At 43.5% G+C, this 26,603-nt stretch overlaps 1 protein-coding gene and 1 long non-coding RNA gene across 2 annotated transcripts in view; one reads left to right on the top strand and one right to left on the bottom strand.

Annotated features, from left to right (window-relative positions):
• The window catches only part of LOC117508620 (protocadherin-16-like), a 354,090-nt gene that overhangs the window by 198,162 nt on the left and 129,325 nt on the right, over positions 1-26,603 (top strand).
• LOC117508622 lies at positions 10,127-16,072 on the bottom strand. Its single transcript, XR_004560148.1, has 3 exons — positions 15,930-16,072; positions 13,148-13,152; positions 10,127-10,141 (listed from the first exon to the last, which is right to left on the bottom strand). It is a non-coding gene; the product is annotated as an uncharacterized LOC117508622 (long non-coding RNA).

The raw sequence follows: 26,603 nt of genomic DNA, 5'->3' as shown, positions 1-26,603 counted from the left end.
CATGTAAGATCTTCATCAATCATGACTCCTAAAAATTTCATTTCTTTTACCCTTTGTATATCCATTCCATCTATTTGTAATGACACATTATTTTTTTTCGCTCTATCATTAAACAATATGAAATTTGTCTTATTAATATTTAGTGACAATCTGTTTATATCAAACCAATGTTTAACTTTTTCCAACTCTGTATTTATCACTTGTGCTACTTCCTGTATATCTGATCCAGAGTAAAACAGCGTTGTATCATCAGCAAATAAAATGCTGCCAAGCACATTGGATACATTCACAAAATCATTGATATACAAAATAAACAGTTTGGGTCCAAGTACCGATCCTTGTGGTACTCCATAAATAATGTTACCCAATTCTGATTTGGTATTATTTATCTGAACAAACTGTTTTCTATTTTCTAAGTAGCTTTTTACCCACTGATGTGCAACACCTCTTATTCCATATTGTTGTAACTTGTGGAGCAATCTTGAGTGGTCTATAACATCAAAAGCCTTTTTCAGGTTAATAAAAATACTTACAAAATAATCCTTATTATCTATTGTTGTTGATATTTTCTCTATTAATTCCATAATTGCCATAGCTGTCGAATGTTTTGTTCTGAATCCATACTGAGCATTATTTAAAATATGATGTTTCTCAATAAATTTATCCAATCTTGTTACAAAAACTTTTTCCATAATTTTAGAAAACTGTGGAAGCAATGATACTGGCCTGTAATTAGAAAAATTATGTTTGTCTCCATTTTTATATAATGGGACTACCTTAGCAATTTTCATTTCATCTGGAAAAACCCCAGTTGACAGAGACAGATTACAAATATAAGTAAATGGTTCAATAACAATTTCTATTATACTTTTTACAGTCATCATGTCTAAATCTTCATGGTCAGTTGATCTTTTGCTTACACAGTTTTTTACAATATTTCTTATTTCATCTTTTTCCACATTGTCCAGGAAAATACTATTGACCGTATTTACCAATGTACATAATTTATCTTCTATTATTGGTTTATTTCCCACCAGACTTGACCCTACATTTGAAAAATAATCATTAAACCCATTTGCAACTTCTTTTATATCATATATCTCTTTATTTCCTTAACAAAGTAATTTGGAATAGTTTCTTTCGTTCCATCACTATCAATCACACTTTTTATAATTCCCCATGTTACCCTCATATTATCTTTACTCTTATTTAGTTTTTCACTGTAATAATCTTTTTTTTGTTTCCTAATTATTGTTAATAGTTTATTTTTATATTTTTTGTATTTATGTTCTGATTCCTTTGTTTGCAGTTTTAAAAGCACCTGTATAAATAGTTTTTCTTTGCACAAGCATTTTTTATTCCCTTTGTCAGCCATGGTTTATTTACTCTTTTCTTACTAATTTCAATGAATTTACAATTTTTATTGTATGATTTCATCAATATTTTCATAAATGAGTTATATGCTACATTAACATCACTGACATAAACTTCTTCCCAGTTTTGATTTTTAAGGTCATATTTTAATGCCTCTAAGGCTTTTACTGACTTATCTCTTTTAAAGTTTATATCAGTTTTTTTTGTTGTACCTATTTTTATATTTAAATATTGAAAAAATTGGTAAATGGTCGCTAATATCTGTCATGAAGATCCCATTCTTGATAATTTCATCTGTTCTGTTTGTAAATATATTATCAATTACCGTTGCACTTTGCGATGTAATTCTGGTTGGTTTTGTTATCAAGGGGAATAACCCCAAACTATACATTGAATTCACAAAATCACTTAATCTTTGGCAGCTGGAGCTTTCTATGTTAATATTAAAGTCCCCACACATAAAAAGCGTTTTGTTTTTAATTTGATGGAATAATTCAATTATTTTATCTGTAAATTTCACAACACAAGAATCTGGTGCTCTGTATACACAACTGATTAAAATATTCTTAGATGTTTCATGTACAAGTTCCACTGTTACAATTTCTATGACATCATTCATAATTGTCATTTCTTCAACAATTGTACACATCAGATCTGTTTTTGTATACAGAGCAATACCACCGCCTTTTTTATATCTTCTGTTTACAAAATACAGCTCATATCCCTCCATTTGAACTTCATCCATGAGATCATCTTTAAGCCAAGATTCAGTGATTGCAACAATACTAAATCTATTTTTAAACTGATTTAAATAATCTTTTATTTGTGACATTTTACAATACAAGCTTCGACTGTTTATATGTATGAGTGACAGGGTATCTTCTGCAATTTTTTCACTATTCAGCTGTTCTACTGTATAATACTCACAACCAATCGTTTTTAAGTCAAATATACTTTCATCAATATTAGTGTCTATGTCATATATTTTATCCTCTGTTTCCATGTTTGATCTGATTTTTTGTTGGTCCAATTACCAACAGATGTTATATTTGATTGTCTATTCAGGTCTGTATTTCGTAAGGTCCTCCATGTTTTTGATTTGTATACCGTTTGTTCCTTCTTTCACTCTAATCCACACCCTACAATTCCAGACCCATGTAGCAACAATATGTTTCTGTTTTCTTAGTAGTCTTGCTTCCCTAGCAATATCTGCATTTTTTTTTGTTAGATGCTCATTTATATAGACACTCGTTCCTTTCAAATTCTTTGCCTGTCTTAATAACTCATTTTTATATTTTCTGCTTGTAAATCGTATAACAATGTTAGATAGTTTATTTTTTCTATCTTTAGTTGGAATAGTATAACAGTCTGATATTGTGTCTTGATGGATGACAACACCTTTTTGATATAAAAAGTTTGTAACTTGTTGTTCCAATGATTGTCTTTCTTCAGGTGGTGCATCCTCCCCACTGGCTACACCAGAATCCACCACCCTTGCATATGTCCGATGCCTTGTTTCTAGTCCAGATATTATAACGTCATCTTTTCTAGTAAATTGTTCAAGTTCATCTACACGTTGCTCAAGTTTCTTAATGATCTTGTCCTTCTCTTTAACCAGATTTTGGAGTTCTTTAATTTCCACCATCAGTTTGTCTAGATTAGACATGTCTTTTGATATATGGTTTAATGAGGTCTTTATCTCCTCTATATCTTCCTCGAGTTTATCTGTTTTCCTGGGTGGTGCCATGCCGACTGTCGTGGCTCAGTATGGCCACTATTGATTACAAAAACAATTCTCACCAGTAGCCTCCACCACCACAGGTCCGGTAGCCGCACCCCAACCCTCCCCGTTGCTAACCTCGTTCACAGCCGCCCCAGTCGCGGTCGTAGCCGCTGTTAGCCTCGGATGTAGCCGACGCCTCGGGCCCGGATGCATCGTCGCCACCGATGCCTCGGGCCTGAATGAACCGCCTCCACCGATGCCTCCGCTGCTAGCCTCGGACGTAGCCGCTTAGCCTCGGACGTAGCCGACGCCTCGGGCCTGGATGTATTGCCGCCACCGATGCCTCGGCCTGGATGAACCGCCTCCACCGATGCCTCCGCCGCCAGCCACGGATGTAGCCGCTGCTAGCCTCGGATGTAGCCGCTGCTAGCCACGGACGTAGCCGCTGCTAGCCTCGGACGTAGCCGCTGCTAGCCTCGGACGTAGCCGCTGCTAGCCTCAGATGTAGCCGACGCCTCGGGCCTGGATGAACCGCCTCCACCGATGCCTCCGCCTGGATGAACTGCCTCCACCGATGCCTTGACACGGATGTGCGCTGTTCAGATGTGGGAGGTGCGACAGTTTTATGTCGCATTTAAGCTTCATAGATCCAAAGGATCCAAAAGACCTAGGATAGAATTTCACCAAACATTGTACATGACAACAAAATATTTTATTATCATAATCAACATTTTTGTTTAAAAAAATATCACTCAACACAACTTAAAACAAAATCTCCTGAGGTAGAGGGCTGACAAACCACAATACAAGGGTGCGCTGCTCCGTGTTGTGTGACACAGCGCAGCGCTGCTCTTACAGACAGGAGACTTTGATGAATCTGCGTGCGCAGCAGTCAGTGTGTGCGGGAGAGAAAAAAAAGCGTGAGTATCAATCTATTTACATGGGGATCATTCAATATCAATACCAGTGTTGGTATCGATATAATCAATATTAGGATCGATCCGCTCACCTCTAGCGCTGGGCGCTGATGGTAATTGCTCAGGCAGACAACCGGTCCATCTCTACCCCTAAAATGTAACCATCTATCTGCCACAGCCAGTGATACTCCTCAACCAACTCTACCTATGTAACGATTCATTTGACACAAAGTTATTTCAGTGGTAACTAAGGATACCCCGAAGAGACCTGGGCCCGGTTTCATAAAGCAGTCTAATCTGTTAGTCTATTAAACTTACATAGTCAGTTATAGTTAGTCGCTCAACATCATCCATCTAATCACCATTTCACATTGACGGTTAAACTCGCAGATTAGCCATCTTACCTTAGTCGATGGTTTTCACGGCTATAGCGGCCTCATGTGTGCTGTTGCCAAGAGACGGCTCCAATGTGCGACAGTTTTGTTTACTTCTGGGTTGGTTGTTGTCATGAACTATCCAGTCTTTGTTTCATTAACTGTTAGTACTTAGCCTAGCATTTTCACTCTTCAAGCTTTTTTGTGCACACAACGTTGCTCAGCATAACAGCGACGCCTGGTGGCTCATGTGAGAACTGTCACAAGCACATCATGACAGTTGTTTGCTACAGCCACGGCCAAAAACAGTGGAAGTTCTCCTTTTGGAGGAATACGAGCGGCGTAGGGGTGCTCTTGAGTGTTCCAGCAAGTGGTGGTACATGAGAGCTGCCATTTTTTGAGTTTTGTTGATTAAAATAAGATTAGCCTCCTCTGTACCAGGCTAAAAACTTTAGTTGGGTAATGTGAAACCTTTGCGGACTAAGCGCTTTGTGCAGCAACTAGTGTCAAAAAATTAGTCAAGTAAGTGAGTATATGCAACTAAACAAGATAAGACTGCTTTATGAAACCGGGCTCAGGTACCAAAGACATCCTGTTGTCACCTTAGGTCAAAGTGGAAATTGGACTCTACAACAAAACTAAATACAAATAAATGTTGCATCACATGTTCGCAGGTGTCATTGTATTTTTGTATGTACGTCAGTTTGTCAGTACTTTTTTCTCATTGGTGTTTGAATACTTTTAATCCATTGAAATTACAAAGTACACATTCAGAAGTGATTCAAAATCAGTTTATGTATTTAAACAAATGAAAATATAAACACACAAGTTCAGATTTTTGTTCTACAAGTTCTCACATCAAGTGTACACACTCACACATTTTGCACCGTAATTTAATCATAGAAAAACTCTACCTTATGGCTCTGTCATCTGAAATAACAGTTTACCAAATCCTGTCACAGTTTTGTGTCAATGGAAATGACAGCTGTTAACCTGGTTGATTTCTTTCATGTTAGAACCAAAGCACACCTATAACAAATTAACTGAGGTAATAAAAGGCCTTTGTGTTCTGTACCATACGTCGTGCATAGATTATGCACCGTGTAAATCACAGTTTGACGTTTGGCTCACTACAAATATACTTGAGCTAAGCGTTGTAAACCACGCAATAGATGATCAAAACTGGGCCTATTGGACACAAAATAAATTTCATTTTCAAGTTTCTATTTTTTCAAACATCTTTTTTAATTCCTTTTCATTCATTCAGAGCATGTACCCTACCTTTTGCAGAAATTGTTGGATGTTCTATATCATGAAAACAAATCCTCTAATCATTTTCAGTTTGGAAAAGAGACTTTGTTTGACATAGTCCTGAAGACTTCACTATAACTATAAAAATCATCAAGTTCTGAATTTAGGCCAAACAAAGGCTTCATTTGGGCTAATGACACAAAATAAAATAGAAAATGTATGTTTAATTCAGGCCAGAAGGAACGAATTGGCTTTATGCACTGCAAAAGTGTTTATTTTTCTCATGCTTGCAAATAGGGCACCGCAGTCTTGTTTGAACCCTGCGTGATATCACGGGTTTTGACCACTTATGGAGACAGCTGCTGCCATTGTGCAATATATACACAGCCTAACTTCACACGGACAAATGGTGTACTGTTTTTTTTTTTTGTTTGTTTTTTGTTTCGGTTCCCAGTGGAGAAGGGAAGATGAGGCAAATGGAAGACGTTGTGTCGGTAATTGTTAGCCTATACAGCTAACCAGAGTAGCTGCGTTCTCTTGCCTGCAAAACCGCCTCAACATGTTTGAGCTCTGGGTCATAAACACACAACACATGTCCACTTTCCCACCGTATCATAACTTTTTCTTTGCATTTTCACTTTGTTTGCATGTAATTTTCCCCAAAGCTCTGAGAAAATGTTGCATTTTTTTCCGCCAAAGTAGAGAAATTACGTCATATGCGTCATATTTTGCAACCATGCATGGACTCATTCCCTCAGTTCTGCCCATAATTAGTCTTCTTTGTTGTTGTTTTTTTTAAGAGTAACCATTACTTTTTGCCAGTACCTGACATTTTTTTTAGCTCACTCCAAACTATCATTTCCAGCTGTATAATTTGCAGTTTAAATTCACTTGGCGATACAGTTGCACTGTTCAGTTGTTATTAGTGTAGACATTGCCATCTTGTGGCTGTTGATGATAATGCTGATATTTTCTGACAAGTAACTTTCAAATATAACTCACAAAACCAGGTAAACAACTAAAAAGGTATAAGTGATAGTTCAGAAAATTTGGTATAAGCCTTTCCTCTCGCTCCATTCCAAAATTAACAGCCTTTTCGTACACCATTGTTTGTGAAACTTTACTCATGCATATTTTGCATAACCCTGCTAATGAATCAACAGATGCAGATGAAAGCATGATCTCTTTGGCAGAGGTCATAAATGCACAGTTTAAATCCTCTGTGGATATGTGTTTGCATGTGTCACATCATCAGCATCTGTATGTAATTCACACGGAGTAGCGTTCTTCATGCAGACTGAAATCTTTGAAAGAATATTATCACAGAGCTGACTTTTAGGGACAGCCAGACTATCAACACACAAATCTCATGTTTCCCGTGTGGTACTCATTGTTACAGATTATACGCTCTGCTTTGTGTTGACCACAAAAAGATAAAATTAGCATGCGGTTTTATGGTGCTTGCTTTGAATTCAAGTCAAGGAGGAATGGTTTAGAGGGTTTGTGCAACTGTGACTCACTCTCCACTGCCGCCTGTGATCACAAATTTACTGAAAGAACATTTGATCACAGGACTGCAGTATCCTACACTGAACCCTTCACACACTGAGAAGACATCCACCTAATCAGTCCAGTGTCAGGATCTCTGATGTCCTGTTTTGCCCTGCAACAGCATGTGCACTGTGTTTATGCATGCTGTGCTCAGTGGGCATTCTTCCACCCACTGCAGGCAGTGCCCTCATCCACATCACAACTTCTGCACCCCCACATGTGGGGTATGGTTTATATTATCTCGTCTCCCACCTACCCAGACCCTGACATGCACCTCCTGCTCCTGCTTCTTCCGTCGGATTCAGGTCTTTTCAAATCAGAGTGCACCACAACTATTGAACATCTGTGCAGAGGATGACCTGTTGAAACAGAGCATGGTTTGGTGTGACTTCTCCTGGAAGATATCGTTTGAGAGTCGTTCTACAGTGCATCCGGAAAGTATTCACAGTACTTCACTCCTTCCACAGCCTTATTCCAAGATGGAGTAAAATCAAAATTGTACTCACAACAACCCATAATGAAAACTTAAACAAGTTTTTTTTTTTTTTGCAAATCTATTAAAATAATAATAACAATAATAATAATAATAATAATACATAAGTGTTTATTATTTATTATACTTACTTACATGTACATAAGTATTCACACCCTTTGCATCTGCAACCCAGCACATCTGAAAAGTATTCACAGCACCTCACTTTTCTCACATTTTTTTTTAAATGTTACAGCCGTATTCCAAGGCAGGAGGCTACCGTCCATCCGGACCAGAACCTCCCACCATAAGAACAGTTTCTTCCCCTCTGCCGTTAGACTCATGAACACTTCATAACTCAGTCACCTTAACCTTAACTCTGTCACTTTACCATTTTATCACGGGTCACTTTAGACAAATGCACTTTGGTTTTTAATTGCACTCCTCCCACTGCAATGTTGTTCTGTTTGTGTCGTTGCAGATAGCCTTTCATATTTCATATTTCATATTTTATCTTATATTTTATCTTATTTTAGCACATATTTTATCTTAGCATTTTATATTGCTCTCTGTTTAATGTTGCACCATTATACCAAAGCAAATTCCTAGTCTGTGAATCCTGTTCATTGGCAATGGCAATAAACTTCTTCTGAGTTCAAAATGGACAAAGTTGATTTTTCCCTTAAAATTCTACACACAATACCCCATAATGACAATGTGAAAAAAAGTTTTTTTTTTAGATTTTTGCAAATTTAATAATGATAATAAAAAAACCCTGGCAGCTACCGACACAGCAACTTTCTCAAATCAGCCTTCTTGCAGTAAAAGAGACCTAAGTGACCGGAGAGAAGAGAAGAGCAGAGAAAAAAAACATTTATTTTTCACATCATACAGACCTCAGGCATATCACAAAAGTCATGCACAGGCAGACAGTTTTGACTTATGGTTAAAATTTTAAACAAACTAATTCTGGACAAGTTATTGAAATTAATGTCACCTCTGTCATTTTAGAAAGTGAAAATATCAGCTATATATTTTAGTATTAAAGTAATGCACTAATTTCAAACGTTTTAATGTTTACAGAGTACTGACACACATGCTGCAGTGCATTATGGGAATATTGCCATCTACTGGCCATCCAGTAGATGGCAGTGTTCCTGGCAGTCACATTCGCTAAAAGTGCTGAATACTTAAACAGAATTTTCAGTTTTCAAATTGCCTTTTTTTTTACAAATAAAAAAAAAGAAAGAAAAACAGTGAGGTGGCTGCATTAATTATATACACCCGCACATTGATTACATACACATATCACACAACTTCCCAAAAATAAAATAAAAAAGAAACACAAGAACACAAAATCAGCCCATCCATAACAATTTGAGAGTATATACAACCCCAGTTCCAATGAAGTTGGGACATTGTGTGAAATGTAAATAAAAACAGAAAAACAGAATACAATTTCTTCAACCTATATTCAGTTGAATACACCACAAAGACACGATATTCAATGTTCAAACTGATAAACTTTATTGTTTTTGTGCAAATATTTACTCATTTTGAAATGGATGCCTGCAACACATTTCAAAAAAACTGGGACAGTGGCAACAAAAGACTGGGAAAGTTGATGAATGCTCAAAGAACACCTGTTTGGAATGTTCCACAGGTGAACAGGTTGATTGGAAAGTTAATGAATGCTTCAAAGAATACCTAATTAGAAACAGGTGAGTGTCATGAATGAGTGTCATCTACAAGTGCAAGTTAAAATTCTGCTATGCAAAGTGAAAGCAACACATCAACAACATCCAGAAATGCTGCCGTCTTCTCTGGGCCTAAGCTCATTTGAAATGGACAGATGCAAAGTGGAAAAGTGTGATGTGGTCTGATGAGTCCACATTTCAAATTGTGTTTGGAAATCATGGACATCGTGTCCTCCGGACAAAAGAGGAAAAAGACCATCCAGATTGTTACCAACACAAACTTGATGACAAAATGCCAAGCCACATTCTGCACGTGTTACAACAGCGTGGCTTCGTAGTAAAAGGGTCCAGGTACTAGACTGGCCTGCCTGCAGTCCAGACCTGTCGGCCACTGAAAATGTGTGGCGCATTATGAAGCGCAAAATATGACAACAGAAACCCCGGACTGTTGAACAACTGAAGTCGTACATGAAGCAAGAATGGGAAAGAATTCCACCTCCAAAGCTTCAACAATTAGTGTCCTCAGTTCCCAAACACTGATTGAGTGTTGTTTGAAGGAAAGGTGATGTAACACAGTGGTAAACATACTGTCAATTGAATATAGGTTGAAGAGGATTTGCAAATCATTATATTCTGTTTTTATTTACATTTTACACAACGTCCCAACTTCATTGGAATTAGGGTTGCATGTGTGTGTGTACGAGGGCTGTCCGTAAAGTATAGGTCCTTTTTATTTTTACACCTCTGTTGGAAGCCTTGAGGACAAGTTGAAACATCTCCAGCTGATAAACAATTTCTCATATACTCACTCCACTGAAAGCCATCAAAAGCCGCCTGGATTTTACAAATGGTTATCAACACGGAGGTGTTTTTCCTGTGCCGCCGCGTCGGCTGCGTCCCGACGCGCGGACCCGTCCGCACGTCTTTCATTAAAAAAATCTCCTTTAACAGTGGAATATCCGGATAAAATGCTGAAACCGACTTCTTCTGAAACTTCTCTGTTCTCTCACGACGTCCTGGATCAATAGAGCCTGAAATGTGGAGGTTTTAAGCTTGAAACAGGCTGATGACGCTGCCTGAGAGCGCAGCGCGACGTCTCGCACCGTGAAAAGTCCTTAAAGCGACAGAATCACCTCAAAATCTCTCATCAGCTGTTAAAATTTTCACTGAAAACCAGCTTAATTTTTCGAACCATGTCCACTTCGATGTGTCTCACAGGTTTAGAAAAAATTTTGATCAAACAAAGCGCCAGTCTCTCAGCAACTTCTCAGACAAAGGAATTCCGACGAGGGGCTGGACGACTCCTCCCACAAGGAGTGCTCACAGGCGAATGACGTCACCGACAGGCGTGGAAAAACTCACGCATGCGCACGAGGGTGCAAGCATGTCTGACGTAAAAACATATGAATGAAATCCATATAGTTTTTGAAAAAAATGAAAAGGACCTATACTTTACGGACAGACCTCGTATGTGTGTGTGTATACGCGTGTAACGTATGTATTCATACAGTTCTACATTTTAACAACCTGAAGGCCACCAGACCAGCTAGAACTGAACCATGGATTCTTGGACAGTCTCCTCTGTGTTTCTTCTCACTGGTTTTCTTTCTTCTGCAGCTTACAGTTATTTTTACACTGGTGAGTCCAACTTTACACTTTGTGTTTGTCCGTTTGTCTGCAAAATCGCTCTTTTGTGCATGTTGAACTGTGTGTTATTTCAAAAGAATGAACCAAAAATCAGATCATCGTTAGTTTGCAGCCCTCATAATAGCTTTACTCACAGCTTATCCCCTAAATGTGGAGCTGTACAGAGAAAACCAAAAGAAAAAGTTTAATACAAAAGGGGAGGTTTGTTTTTAATATGATGTGTTGGAACACAGGGTGAGCTCATGTGATCCCATGTTCCACCTGTACTGGACACATCTGATCCTTGAGACTAAATGCTTCCAAAGTGAAAATCTTTCAAACGGATTGTTATCCATCTGGATGTGATGTGTTTTTTATGCACGGCACTGATCTGTCAGCGTGTGATGTATCACTGAGTGCACACAGTCTTGCAGTCAGTGGCTGCAGAAGAGTTTTTTGCCTACCGGTGCGGCCCCACCCAGCGCATCACATCATCGTGATTTCTTCTATACCTACCAACCACCACTGATGTCAAGAAACTATTTTTCCCATAATGCATTGCGGCCTGCATGCCTTTAAACACTAAACCCTTCAAAATTAGTGCATTACTTTAAGACTAAAACATATAGCTGATATTTTCACTTTGTAAAATGACAGAGGTGATCGTAATTTCAATAACTTGTCCGGAATTAGTTTGTTTAAAATTTTAATCATAAGTCAAAACTGTCTGCCTGTGCATGACTTGTGTGTTATGCCTGCAAGTCTGTATGGTGTGATTTTTCTCCCTCTTCCTTTCTCTCTGGTAGTTAGCTCTCGTCTGCTAGCAGAGGATTGAGCACTGTCACTTGTAGCTGTCTGCTCCAAAGCATGTAACAGGCAGCCACTAAAATCTGATTTCAGACTTTACCACTGTTTTAAACTGCCCGCTGACTGTTAGCAGTCTATAAGTTATTGGAACTAAATTTATCAGAAGTTCATTGGTCCGCTGATAGTTTTCAAAGTTATCTGCAAAGCTAATCTGCTAATGAAAATGTCAGTTTCAGTAATTAGCAGTTAGCGGAACTGTGCCCACCACTGATAAACAATGTGTCCGAGTCCGACGATTTACCCAAACTGAGAACAAATATGAGTAAATTAAGGACTTTCATGCGTTTCTGGTGGTTTCTTCAGGCATTTGTGAAAGCGGAAATGCGCTCTGACCTCAAAACGTGCTCCTGTGATATAAATCAAATGTGGTGTTCTGTGGTGTTTTATGGCAGCTGTCAACCTTATTGTTGCATGGCTGCCACCTTCTGCATCGGTGCGTTATAGCAGTACTAAAACCTCTCGAGCCCAGTGTCTTTCAAGTATTTAAAAAGCCAACAATTCCCGCTCCCACTTTAATCTTTATTTAACCTGGTTAGTCCCATTGAGATGAAGATCTCTTTTACAAGGGAGATCTGGACAATAATAAAGTTTCCAATTCACATAACCTGTTGATCCTATGTCTAAAATACTTCTAAGAGAAACTTTTTTCAGGCCTATTCTTCTGAAGCTCTTGCCTTTCTCAGAAATGTTTATTACAATACATGAGGACATCCCTAATCACCAAAACAATGCCCTAAATAAGGTCTTGCCAACTCCTGGATGAATCTGTCCCAGAGATCTAGGATCCGATGACCATGTACATATTTTATTTATTTTTATTTATGTCCAGAAATCAAGGATCCAGTGATCATGTACAGATTTTATTTGTTTTTATTTATGTTCAGAGATCAAGGATCCAGTGACCAATTTCATATTTATTTACTTTAAGACTCAATAAAATGTTGCTGACATAGAAAACCTGTAAAGCCTACTTTTAGTACACAGAAAATTCAAAGGATGTATTGAAAGGGAATCGATAATGGCATCGGTATAAAAAAAAAATCTTATCAATACCCATCTCTATGTGTGTGCCTTTCCAAATCATGCCCTATCAACTGAATTTGCCCCAGGAGTCAGGCTGTAACATAACAAAATGTAAAATGAGTGAAGTGCTGTGAATGCTTTCTGGATGCAGTGTACTTACTAAGCTTCTAGTGTTGGTTCACCTCCCACACTGGCTCAAGGGCAGGTCTCACAAGCATTTATGTATATGGTTGGTGGAAAATCAAGCCAACATTCTCTCAGCTTCTCTGCACTGTATCTTGTGACTAAAACTGTGAATGTACAGATCACGACACACACACAAGACTTAATGAACCTTATTTCATTCCAATGCCATCCAGATTGCACCCAAAATTAACGTTTTCGATGTAACAGGCATCACTTGAATTTAAAAGTCAAATATGTCTTCTTTTTCACTTTGCCTACTTTTGAATTGTTGCCTGAGGCTCATCAAAATAAGCACAACTACAAAATGTATTGCGTCTAATACTGCAGATGTCCAAGGCAGCAATTTATCTTGCAGATGCACAATTTTATTTAGGGTTTATTTTATGCACAACATGAAACCACAATTAGGCTCAGTTTAGTCCGTCAGTGTCATGAATCAAAGACAAATTCAAGGTGTTCTTAAAGGTGCAGTCCTTTTTGAATTTCCACAAGCTTAAAAAAAGCACCTTGCATTGATATCTAGCTATTATATGTGGTGTTTGTCTTTAGATTACTGCCAGTTGTTCAAGGCCACCACCGTGGATACAATACAGATCTGCATTGAGATTTGGCATAAGTTTAATACTGGATGCCCTTCTTGATGCAACTCCAACTCTGCTTGGAGAAATACAGACATTCCCTGGTGTTCCTTTTATTTCAGTGGTATTTTGCAAAATTACAAGTAATTTTATTGCTGGTATCTATTTGGGGGAGTCCGATGCAAGTACATTGAGTTCGCTCCATGGGGTTCTGCAGACACCATGAATGAGAGAACACTTAGATATAAATGGAAACTGGGACCTCAGAATTTCTCACTTCCAGCTTAGAAAAATACATATATACATTAAGTGATAGTAAAATGTTGAGCCTCCCCACTTATTCATTTTAGCAAATCAAATAAAAACACTGTAATTGTAAAGCCTCTTCACACAGAGTATGAATGTGGTCAAATTGTGCATGAATTGCAGACGATCACTTTCGAGCTGGATGTGAAATTTGTCTAAGTGTCCCCATGAGTGTGGCTTTGCGAAACAGCAACACAAGGTGCAAAAGTCTGACTTTTGGCTCCCCCTGCACACACATGTACCATGCATGTGAACTGCGCATGTGTTGTGCTCCTCCCCATCCTAAAACATGTGGCATGCCGGGGGGGGGGGGGGGCACACTTGCATGAGCTGCTGATATATGGATGTACAGATGGTGTGTTGGTGTGTGCGCTGAACTGATAGGAGGTGTGTCCACCAACAGCTGCAGGTATTGAGATCTCTGGTCCTGGATGTCACAGCTACAGAACACATACCATGCTTTGATGGACACGCGTGTGTGTGTTTGCTGTCCTCATGTGGAGAGACATAAAAACATATATTGCTGTTGCAATGGGCAACAGACAACACAGGTGAAACGGACTATCAGATCACGTAGCGGGTGATCTGATTGTCACGTCACCCACGTGAGCTCTGTTCCACATGATGCGGTGTATGTCCGGTGTATGCCAGCTGGACATGCCACCAGCAGATGTGGACATGATAAGAAGCACACTGCTTCTCATTTATGTCATTTCATGACTGTACATGTGTGACCATGCATCATCTACAGAGGAACTGATGGATCATACTTGCATTGCCTGCTTGATAAGAGGGATTCAATAAAATGCAGTATTTTATATGGTGTGTGGTTTTATTTTTTGAAATATGTCCATGTCCTTCTTGATATCAGGCATTTTCACGCACTTTTTACAGGACAGCGATGGTATTTCACTGGTAAAGTTTCTTTCTGACAATCAGAGCTTTTGGAAATAGCAGGTTCGAATCCTGTGGGTGGCATGTATTTTTTATTTTTCTTATTTTCACAGTAGCTGTGCGATGTGTAACCACAACGCGCAGCTGCTTGCACTGTGTTCCCACATGCACAAAACTGTTGCAGCGGCATCATTCACGCCTGCTCGTCGGCTCTATGTTTTTGTGGTTTGCTCATATGAACTGTTCCGCTGTGATTTGTACTTATTCGTACTATGTGTGAAGGGACGCTAACTGTTGTTTTCTCTGATGCATTATATGTGCGTGCATATGTGTATTTACACCACCAGCCTTTCTGTTATGTTTCTGTTGTGGCGCTGCTGTAGGCAGCTCAGTCTTTCCACATCATCATCATTTGTCTTTGATAATGGGTTTCTCCCCACACTCTCTATCCTCTGCAGTGGCACCTTTTTTTGTGGATGTGATTTCAGAGGGTGCTAATCCGCTTGTTTTGTTGTTGCTGTTGTTGTTATTTTTTATCTGGCACATGCAACAGATAACACATTAATGAAAGTACCTGCGTAATTGAATGTGGTATCATCTACAACTGTAAATTTTATATAATTTGGATCCTGCAGATCATAAACCACTTTTGTTGCGGAGTGTTTGGAAAAGTGAAGATGTTTATGATTTGTGACTGGCTAGCAGTCACATTGTTTCAGTTGCTGAAATGGCGGCTGCTTACGCACTTTGCAAAAATAGGGCATCATGAACCTACTGAATACGATTTATTGCTGCTATTAATAATATGAGGTACAGTTAGAGATTACAATCTGAGGGGGTGGGGTTATTTCTGTTACATATGTCACAGAGGCGTTAAAGGACATGTCGGACTGAAATCACAACAGTTTAGATTCAGGCTGTTAGTAACCATCCAGTGATCCACTGGGATTACTTTGTGCACTTCCGTGACCGGTTTCAAAGTATACAGCATTCGCAACAAACAGCTACAGAGACGTCCGAAAACAAAGTACTCGTGAGTACTCAAGTGTTTTTGACAGGTGAAGTGACTATTAGAAGCGTCCCAGCACACGCTTGAATGGAATATAGGTGCTAACGTTAAGAACTGAGGCACAGATTAATTCCAGAGTTTGCATAAGTGTGATGTTGTGTTATGATGACTCGTTTTTAAGTGAAAACTGTTCATTTTGATGCAGTCACGGTAAAAGCAGCAGTTCTGAGAAGATTTAGTGGACCTGCAGCAGTGACTCATAAACACAGCCTGTCAATAACAATCTCTGCTGGAGGCTCAGCTTTGTGCACGATTAATTATAAATGTTGCTATTACAACCCAGCCTCACAAATTTTTTTCATGCTCACATCACTAAATGAGTCACATTTTTGTGACAGGGTTTTTTAATCTTACTATTACTAACCCTACCTCTCCCCCTAACCCTAACCATAACCATAACTTAACCCTTCCCCTAACGATAACCATAGCCCCCGCCCCCCGCATCGCTTTTCGTGCTCCCATCACGGTATGAATTCAAATGAATTTGTGCTTCTTTTACAAAATTGTGGCACTTTTCATGACAATATCACAAACCAACAGATTAATGTATATTTCACGATGCTGAATCCCGAAATGCCACACTCTGAAACATTGCAGTTTTGTTTAGTTATGTCCACTTGCTGTCTCTCTTTAACATAAAGAGCTTTTACAAGTTTTGGATGTTGAACTCAACTTTACAAGTTGAGTTGAGTTGTAAAGTAGAGTTCAACATCCAAAACTTGTAAAAACTCTTTATGTTAAAGAGAGGTAGCAAATGGACATAACTAAATGAAGCTGCAATGTTTTAGAGTGCATGAGATGTGGTAGTGTTATCAATAATATCTAAAAAAAAATACATCTGTATGGACTGCCAGGGGGGAAAAACAACATTGTGGTGTCACTCATTCATGTTCACAGTGGTATTAAAAATGAGCAGCGCACACACACACACACACATACACATTCCAGTTCCAAATTCACAGACACTCTCAAAGTAAAAAAGAAAAGAAAAAAGAAGCTTGCCAGCTCCACTGAGAAAAAGAACACAAACGGGGGAAAACTGAACATGCCTCTCTCACGTTGTTGTGTATTGTTTTCCATATGCAAACTCCACATGATCAAAGAAGCCCCCTTGCACGTGCAGTCGCCAGCTGCAGCTCTGCCTTCAGTTCTCTCACGATTGTGTCATGTTAAATAGTGTCCATTAACTCCTGGAAATAATGTATTCTGAGTTTTTACAGTGTAACAAATCCATCTCCATGTCCAGGCAGCGTTGGGAAGGTGTCGTAGCACGGACCCACAACAGGGGGCGCAAATGAACGGACAATGAATAAACCAAAAGGTAACAATTTAATGTTGTGACACTACACAACGAAAAGATACAGAAAATATGCACAGTCAATTAGCACCAGGTGACGTGTGGCAGGCTCGAAGATAGGAGACCCCCCCCGACGAGAGAGAAGCCGTACTCCACACGGCTTCCACCACCAATGGCCTGAAGAACACCAGAGCCGCCAAGTCCCGAATCCCCAGGTGGCCTCTGTCCCCGGCTGTCGACCCTGGTACTGCTGGCAGAGAGCAAAAAAACAGGATGTGTGAGTGTGAGTCCGCACACTCAGTAATACACAGTCCAACACTGATGGGAGGGAGCACCTCCACCTCCAATCATACACTTAAGCAGCTCCTGTCAGTCACTTATCTGGAGGGAGTGGGAGGCGAAGACGTCGCGGTTCCCACAATACGCCGCTCCAACAAAACTGTCCCACAGGAATAAACGGCTGCAAACAGAGATCAAAACATGGATTAATCCAAATACTGCAGAGAAGGATTACCTCAGGAATGGTAGTCGATTTCTCAGCGAGGAGGTGGAGTTGCAGTCCGGCTTTTATGGTGGTGATGATGATGAACGAGTGACAGCTGGTGCAGGGGATGAATGACAGCTGTCACTTCTTCTAGGTCTGGCGCCCTCTCGTGCTTGGAGCCCGCACTCCAAGCAGGGCGCCCTCTGGTGGTGGTGGGCCAGCAGTACCTCCTCTTCAGCGGCCCACACAACAGGACCCCCCCCCTCAACGGGCGCCTCCTGGCGTCCGCCCAGGCTTGTCCGGATGCCGTGCGTAGAATTCAGCCAGGAGGGCCGGGTCCAGGATGAAGCTCCTCTTCACCCAGGAGCGTTCCTCAGGTCCATACCCCTCCCAGTCCACCAGATATTGGAAACCCCGGCCCTTACGACGGACGTCCAGGAGCCTGCGGACTGTCCAGGCAGGCTCCCCGTCGATGAGCCGGGCAGGAGGCGGCGTTGGTCCCGGAGTACAGAGGGGCGAGGTGTGGTGTGGCTTGAGACGGGAAACATGAAAGACGGGGTGAATCCGCAGTGAAGCCGGGAGTCGAAGCTTCACTGCGGCCGGGTTGATGATCTTGAGGATCTTAAATGGTCCGATGAATCTGTCTTTCAATTTAGGGGAGTCGACACACAGAGGGATGTCCTTGGTCGAAAGCCACACCTCCTGCCCAGGCTGGTATGTGGGGGCCGAGGAACGCCGGCGGTCCGCATGGGCCTTAGCCCTCGTCCGGGCCTTTACCAATGCAGAGCGGGCGGCCCGCCACACCCGGCAGCACCTCCTGAGGTGGGCCTGGACCGAGGGCACACCGACCTCTCCCTCCACCAACGGGAACAATGGGGGCTGGTACCCCAAACATGCCTCAAAAGGGGAGAGGACGGTAGCAGACGAAACTTGGCTGTTGTGGGCATACTCGATCCAGGCCAGATGGTGACTCCAGGCCGCCGGATGCGCGGAGGTGACACATCGGAGGGCTTGCTCTAACTCCTGGTTAGCCCGCTCTGCCTGGCCGTTGGTCTGGGGGTGGTACCCGGACGAGAGACTTACGGTGGCCCCCAGCTCCTTACAGAAACTCTTCCACACCTGTGAAGAGAACTGGGGGCCCCAATCCGAGACGACGTCCGACGGTATCCCATGCAGCCGCATGACGTGGTGGACCAGGAGGCCTGCCGTCTCCTGTGCCGTCGGGAGCTTCGGGAGGGCCACGAAGTGGGCCGCCTTGGAGAACCGGTCCACTATTGTGAGAATCACGGTGTTGCCCTGGGACGGCGGGAGGCCCGTGATGAAGTCCAGGCTGATGTGAGACCAGGGGCGATGAGGCACTGGCAGGGGATGAAGGAGTCCCGTCGTCCTCCGGTGGTCCGCCTTACCCCTGGCGCAGATGGTACAGGCCTGGACGTAGTCCCGGACATCGGTTTCCAGGGACGCCCACCAGAAGCACTGCTGGACTACTGCCACGGTCCTGCGCACTCCGGGATGACAGGACAGCTTGGACCCGTGACAGAAGTCCAAGACGGCAGCTCTTGCCTCTGGTGGGACGTATAGTCTGTTCTTGGGGCCAGTCCCCGGGTCCGGGCTTCTTGTCAGGGCCTCCCGGACGGTCTTCTCCACGTCCCAGGTGAGGGTGGCCACGACAGTGGACTCGGGGATGATGGTCTCGGTGGGGTTCGACAGCTCCGCTTTGGCTTCTTCTTCATGCACCCGGGACAATGCATCTGGTTTTTGGTTCTTGGTCCCGGGGCGGTACGTGATCTGGAAGTCAAAGCGCCCGAAGAACAGAGACCAGCGGGCTTGCCTGGGGTTCAGCCGCTTGGCGGTCCGGATGTACTCCAGGTTCCGATGGTCCGTGAAAACCGTGAAGGGCAACGACGCCCCCTCCAGCAGGTGTCTCCACTCTTCAAGAGCCTCCTTCACCGCGAGGAGTTCCCGATTGCCGACGTCATAGTTCCGTTCAGCTGGGGTCAACCTGCGGGAATAAAAGGCACAAGGATGGAGAACTTTATCAGCCTCCACGCTCTGGGACAGCACGGCTCCTATCCCTGAGTCAGAGGCGTCCACTTCAACTACGTACTGGCGATCAGGATCAGGCTGCACCAGAACTGGTGCAGTCGAGAACCGGCGTTTCAACTCCTGGAACGCGGCTTCGCACCGATCCGACCAGGTGAAGGGGACTTTGGTGGAGGTCAGGGCAGTCAGGGGGCTAACTACCTGACTGTAACCCTTGATGAACCTCCTATAGAAATTTGCAAAGCCGAGGAACTGCTGTAGTTTCCTGCGGCTTATCGGTTGGGGCCAATCTCTCACCGCCGCAACCTTGGCCCGGATCAGGGGCGACGGAGTTGGAGGAGATTATGAACCCCAGGAAGGACAAAGAAGTGCAGTGGAACTCGCACTTCTCGCCCTTCACAAACAGCCGATTCTCCAACAACCACTGTAGGGCCTGACATACATGCTGGACATGGGTCTCAGGGTCCGGGGAGAAGATGAGTATATCGTCCAGATATACGAAGACGAACCGATGCAGGAAGTCCCGCAAGGCGTCGTTTACCAAAGCTTGGAATGTCGCGGGGGCGTTGGTGAGGCCGAACGGCATGACCAGGTACTCAAAATGACCTAACGGGGTGTTAAACGCCGTCTTCCATTCGTCTCCCTCCGGGATCCGAACCAGGTGGTACGCGGTTCTAAGATCCAATTTAGTGAAAATTTGGGCTCCATGCAGGGGCGTAAACACAGAATCCAACAGGGGCAACGGGTATCGGTTGCGAACCGTGATCTTGTTCAGCCTTCTGTAATCAATGCATGGATGGAGTCCGCCGTCTTTCTTGCCCACAAAAAAGAAACCAGCACCCATCGGGGAGGTGGAGTTTCGGATCAGCCCGGCAGCTAAGGAGTCCCGGATGTAGGTCTCCATTGATTCGCGTTCCGGACGTGAGAGGTTGTACAGTCTACTGGACGGGTACTCAGCGCCCGGGACCAAATCGATGGCACAATCATACGGTCGGTGCGGGGGAAGAGTGAGTGCCAGATCTTTGCTGAAAACGTCAGCAAGATCATGGTACTCCTTTGGCACCGCCGACAGATTGGGGGGAACTTTGACCTCCTCATTAGCCGTAGTGCCGGGAGGAACCGAGGATCCTAAGCACTCCCGGTGGCAGGTTTCGCTCCACTGCGTCACAACCCCAGACGGCCAATCAATCCGGGGATTGTGCTTCACCATCCATGGAAAGCCCAAAATCACTCGGGAGGTAGATGGTGTGACATGGAACAGTATCTCCTCCCTGTGATTCCCAGACACAACCAAAGTCACTGGTTGTGTCTGATGTGTGATTAATGGAAGCAGGGTGCCATCTAGTGCTCGCACCTGCAATGGTGCCGGCAGAGCCACCAGAGGGAGCCCTACTTCCTTTACCCATCTGCTGTCCAGCAGATTCCCTTCAGACCCCGTGTCTACCAGTGCTGGGGCGTGAAGGGTTAAATCCCCACAAAGGATTGTTACTGGGATTCGTGCAGATTTGCGGGGTTTTCCCGCGTGCGTGTTATGGCCCACCCTTAGCCCAGTTTCTAAGGACGGGTGTTGTAGTTTGACCGTTTTAGGGCAGTCCTTCTGCATGTGCTCGCAAGAGCCGCAGACAAAACACTCCCCGCGGGCCAGCCTCCTTTGTCTGATATTTGATTTTAATTTGGCCCTGCTCGTGTCCATAGCCTCCTCAGCAGGGGGGGCTGTAGCCACACGGAGCTCTCTGGCAGTGAAGCGTGGGGACGACGTCACCTTGTCGGAACCGGAAGGGGGAGGGACAGCTCGTGCCTGGTCACGCCCCCCGGCCTGCTCCCGACGATGCTCGCTTAAACGGTTGTCTAAGCGTATAACTAAATCGACAAGCCCGTCAAAATCCCGCGGTTCCTCCTTGGCCAGTAGGTGCCCCTTAAGGACCGGGGACAGTCCATTTACAAAGGCGGCGCGGAGCGCAACGTTATTCCAGCCGGACCTCGCTGCCGCGATGCGGAAGTCGACTGCATACTCGGCTGCGCTACGGCGCCCCTGTCTCATTGACAGCAGCACGTTCGAAGCGGTCTCGCCTCTGTTGGGATGACCAAACACTTGTTTGAACTCCCGTACAAACCCAGTATAAGACGTTAGGAGCCGTGAATTCTGCTCCCAAAGCGCCGTAGCCCATGCGCGTGCCTCTCCTCGAAGCAAATTAATAACATACGCCACCCGGCTAGCGTCTGATGCGTACATGACAGGGCGCTGTGAAAAGACGAGCGAACACTGCATGAGGAAGTCCGCGCACGTCTCGACACAGCCCCCGTACGGTTCCGGAGGGCTTATGTATGCTTCAGGGGACGGTGGGGGGGTTCGTTTAACGACCAGTGGAACGTCTGATACAGGCCCAGGACCAGCCAGAGGAGTGGCTGCAGCAGCGCCCTGATCGCGCGCTTCCACCCTGGCGGTGAGAGCCTCCACCCTCCGATCAAGGAGGACACTCTGCTCGGTCACAAAATCTAACCGAGCCGTGAAGGCGGTTAAGATCTGCTGCAGCTCACTCAACACGCCTCCCGCTGACGCCTGCGCTCCTGGCTCTTCCATTGGCCGTTCAAACTCGGGTTGACGCCCCTCGGAATCCATGACGATGGCCGAGAAATCCTGTTGGGAAGGTGTCGTAGCACGGACCCACAACAGGGGGCGCAAATGAACGGACAATGAATAAACCAAAAGGTAACAATTTAATGTTGTGACACTACACAACGAAAAGATACAGAAAATATGCACAGTCAGTTAGCACCAGGTGACGTGTGGCAGGCTCGAAGATAGGAGACCCCCCCGACGAGAGAGAAGCCGTACTCCACACGGCTTCCACCACCAACGGCCTGAAGAACACCGGAGCCGCCAAGTCCCGAATCCCCAGCTGGCCTCTGTCCCCGGCTGTCGACCCTGGTACTGCTGGCAGAGAGCAAAAAAACAGGATGTGTGAGTGTGAGTCCGCACACTCAGTAATACACAGTCCAACACTGATGGGAGGGAGCACCTCCACCTCCAATCATACACTTAAGCAGCTCCAGTCAGTCACTTATCTGGAGGGAGTGGGAGGCGAAGACGTCGCGGTTCCCACAATACGCCGCTCCAACAAAACTGTCCCACAGGAATAAACGGCTGCAAACAGAGATCAAAACGTGGATTAATCCAAATACTGCAGAGAAGGATTACCTCAGGAATGGTAGTCGATTTCTCGGCGAGGAGGTGGAGTTGCAGTCCGGCTTTTATGGTGGTGATGATGATGAACGAGTGACAGCTGGTGCAGGGGATGAATGACAGCTGTCACTTCTTCTAGGTCTGGCGCCCTCTCGTGCTTGGAGCCCGCACTCCAAGCAGGGCGCCCTCTGGTGGTGGTGGGCCAGCAGTACCTCCTCTTCAGCGGCCCACACAACAGGCAGCCTGTAAAAACAGAGTCATGGAGATGTCCCACGTCTATGTACACAGCTTCAGTAACTGTCACACAATCAGCGCATCACCACACTTTACGTTCCAAAATCTGACAGACTCTGAAAAAGTTAAGAGTTTCGGGGTGAAGTGTGTCATCTCACGTTTGAAATCCTCTATAAATCTGAGCCATCACTTTTGAACAAAAACTCAGAAGCTTTGTTTTCGGACAGAGCAGGTTCATTTCCCACTGTCTGTCAGTCATAGGGATGTTTCTGCTTATTGTAAAATGTGCGTCACACACCAAAAAATGCCGAGAACTGTCAAGTGAGACTTTTTCTGGAAATGCACCTGCTATCGCTCAGACTGAGCGGAATAAAATACACCAGCGATCACTAATTATTAGCACATTTGTGCGGAGAGACTTACAGTCACGAGTACTTTTATGGTGTCTTGCTAACTGGGACATTAAAAAAAACGGGTGACATGTCCTTTAAATTATCTGTGCCAGACATAAATTCTGTCTAAATCAGGAGAATATCTGTGAAAACACTCAAAGAATTGTGGGACTTGGTGAACATTAAATATCAAGCACATGAAAATGGAAAAGAGATAAAAACTGATCTGGCACAATATGACCCCTTTAGTAATTATTTCATTGGATACAAAGACCATTTCATTTTCAAATCTGCCCATTGAACGATAAAATCTGGATGAAAAACATCATGAATCAAGTATTTTTAAACAGTTTTAAACCTGTTGAAAAACTCCCTGTTGCCACGAATTAACACTCCTTAAAGTCTAATCAGCAGTTTGTGTGTCAATTGATGTTCACACACAAACCTCCCATATTTGAGATATAACAGTGACAGTTATTAAAGAAAGTTACTTTGTTATGGAAAGTTTTAACAGATATTTCACCTCCTTGTGTTGCTGAGCAGCAGAAAACATTAATGAGACTCTTATATTTCTCACATCAGAGAACAACATAAAGCTGCTCTGTGTGCTGTGGATGTGCTCATAGCGATATTATCCCTTGGTGCTTTTCTTAAAAAAAAAAAGTACTTCTGGTCTGGTGCTGTTGTTTAAACGAAACAAAAAATAAAAAACAAAAACTCTTTATTTACAACCAGTGAAGTCAGTGACATGAAAACAAAAAGGAGCAAAGTGTGATTAATCATGATTTTTTTTTTTTTGCTCTCAAAAGTGCTACAGCAAGGATTTAAAAACAGAATTAAAACAGATTTAAAACAGATTTGTAGAACCATTTCAAACGATAAGACATCTAAAAGGCCTTTTGAAATAACGTCTTTAGGCCTTTTTTAAAGGCCTCCACACTTTGTGGGGCCCTCAGGGTCTCTGGGAGGGAGTTCCAGAGCCAAGGGGCCACTGCCTGGAAGGCCCTGTCTCCCATGGTGGAGAGTCTGGTCCTGGGTTGGTGAAGGCAGTGTGAGGAGGTGGTGGAGCGGAGAGATCTTGAGGTGGTGTGTGGGGTGAGGAGTTCACTGAGATAGGCAGGGGCGGTTCCGTGCATGCACTGATAAGTCAGGAGGCAGAGTTTGTACTCTATTCTGTATTTGATGGGCAGCCAGTGGAGGGATCTGAGGACAGGGGTGATGTGGTCAAACTTGCGCCTCTTCGTCAGGACCCCGGGTAGCACAGTTCTGGATATGCTGCAGCTTTTGCAGGTTTTTACCAGGGGTCCTGACGAGGAGGGCATTGCAATAGTCCAACCTGGAAGAGACAAATGCATGGACCAACCTCTCAGCATCTGGTTGGGAAAGGGAGGGGCGGAGTTTGGCTATATTTTTGAGGTGGTGGAAGGAGACTTTGCATAGGTGGCGGATGTGGGTGTCAAAGGTGAGATGTGGGTCAAATCTGACTCCAAGGTTGGTGACGGAGGTGGACAGGGGAATGTTGTGGCAGAGAATGGGAATACTGGTGAGGGAGGAGGACTGGGTTTGATGTGGGGTACCGATGAGGATGGCTTGAGTTTTGTCAGTGTTTAGTTTGAAAAAGTTATCAGTCATCCATGCCTCCAGGCAAGCCTGAAAGGCAAACGGCAGAGCTGAGGGGAGCGTGGAGTCCATTTTGATATATAACTGTGTGTCGTCTGCGTAGCAATGAAATGAAATCTTGTGTTTACGGATGATTAGACCAAGGGGAGCATGTAGATGGTAAAAAGGGTTGGACCAAGGACGGACCCTTGTGGCACTCCACAGCTGACAGTATGGGTTTTGGATTTGGATTGTCCGAGTGTAACACATTCTGTCCTGTTTGTGAGATATGAGCGAAACCAGTTGAGAGTTGTGCCAGTGAGTCCTATTTCAGTGTTGAGGCGGTGGAGCAGGATGGTATGGTCAGTGGTGTCAAAAGCGGCTGATAGATCCAGTAGGAGGAGGAGAGATGGTGAGCCCTGGTCCGCAGTCATGAGAAGGTCATTCATGATGCGGACCATGGCTGTTTCTGTGCTGTGTGCTGAACGGAAACCAGACTGAAATATTTCATATAGGTTATGGGTGTGGAGGTGATCATGGAGTTGAACTGATACGACTTTTTTCAGGACTTTGGAAAGGAACAGCAGGTTTGAGATAGGGCGGTAATGAGCCAGGATTTTCGGGTGGAGAACATTGTTTGTTGGGTTTTTTTTTTGGGGGGGGGGGGTCAGAACCATGGACAGCAATTGGCATATTTAATTCAAAAACTAGTCCATAGACTGCTGCTATGTGAGCTTGTCTGCCAGTGAAGTCGCTACGAGAGTTAATTATATAACACCTGAGTGGATCCATGTCATTTGATTGGTGCTTATGTCACATGACATGGATTAATTCATCCCATTTGTGTTGCATTGCATTTAAAGTGCAATTTGGTTCCATTTAGAATGCAAATTTGGTTCTATATATTTCGTACTATTACACTCTGCACACACACACACACACGCTACATGCACGTGCACACACACACACACACACACACACACACACACACACAGTGCGTGTGTTTGTTTTTTACTTGTTTGGTTGGTTGGTTTGTTAGCAGGATTACTCAAAAAATCCTCAATGGATTTCAGTGAAATTTTTACCAGGGGTGTATCTTAACGTAGAAGTCATTAAATTTTGGTAATGATCCAGAACACGACATGGATCCAAATTTTTTAAGGATTCTTTATCATTGCAGGATAGGGCCAATTTCAGCATTTTTTGCATCTAACTTCATGAAGACGGGTCACAAAGGCTGAACAAAAATTAAGTTACGACACAACAATAATTTAGCATTTGTTTCTCCTCATTGAATAAACATGTAATTAGAAAATAAAAAAACTTGTGTAGGTCATGCAGTTTCTCTTTATAAATACATTTGCTGAAGATCTAAGGGTTTAACCCTCTGGGGCCGACACTGTCGTATACGACAGCTGAGACCAAGCTTTACTAAATTATAAATAACTTTTTAATGATATGA

The sequence above is a fragment of the Thalassophryne amazonica genome, chromosome 4 (assembly GCF_902500255.1).
Source record: "Thalassophryne amazonica chromosome 4, fThaAma1.1, whole genome shotgun sequence".
NCBI lineage: Eukaryota > Metazoa > Chordata > Actinopteri > Batrachoidiformes > Batrachoididae > Thalassophryne > Thalassophryne amazonica.
This window is presented reverse-complemented; position numbering and strand designations above follow the sequence as displayed.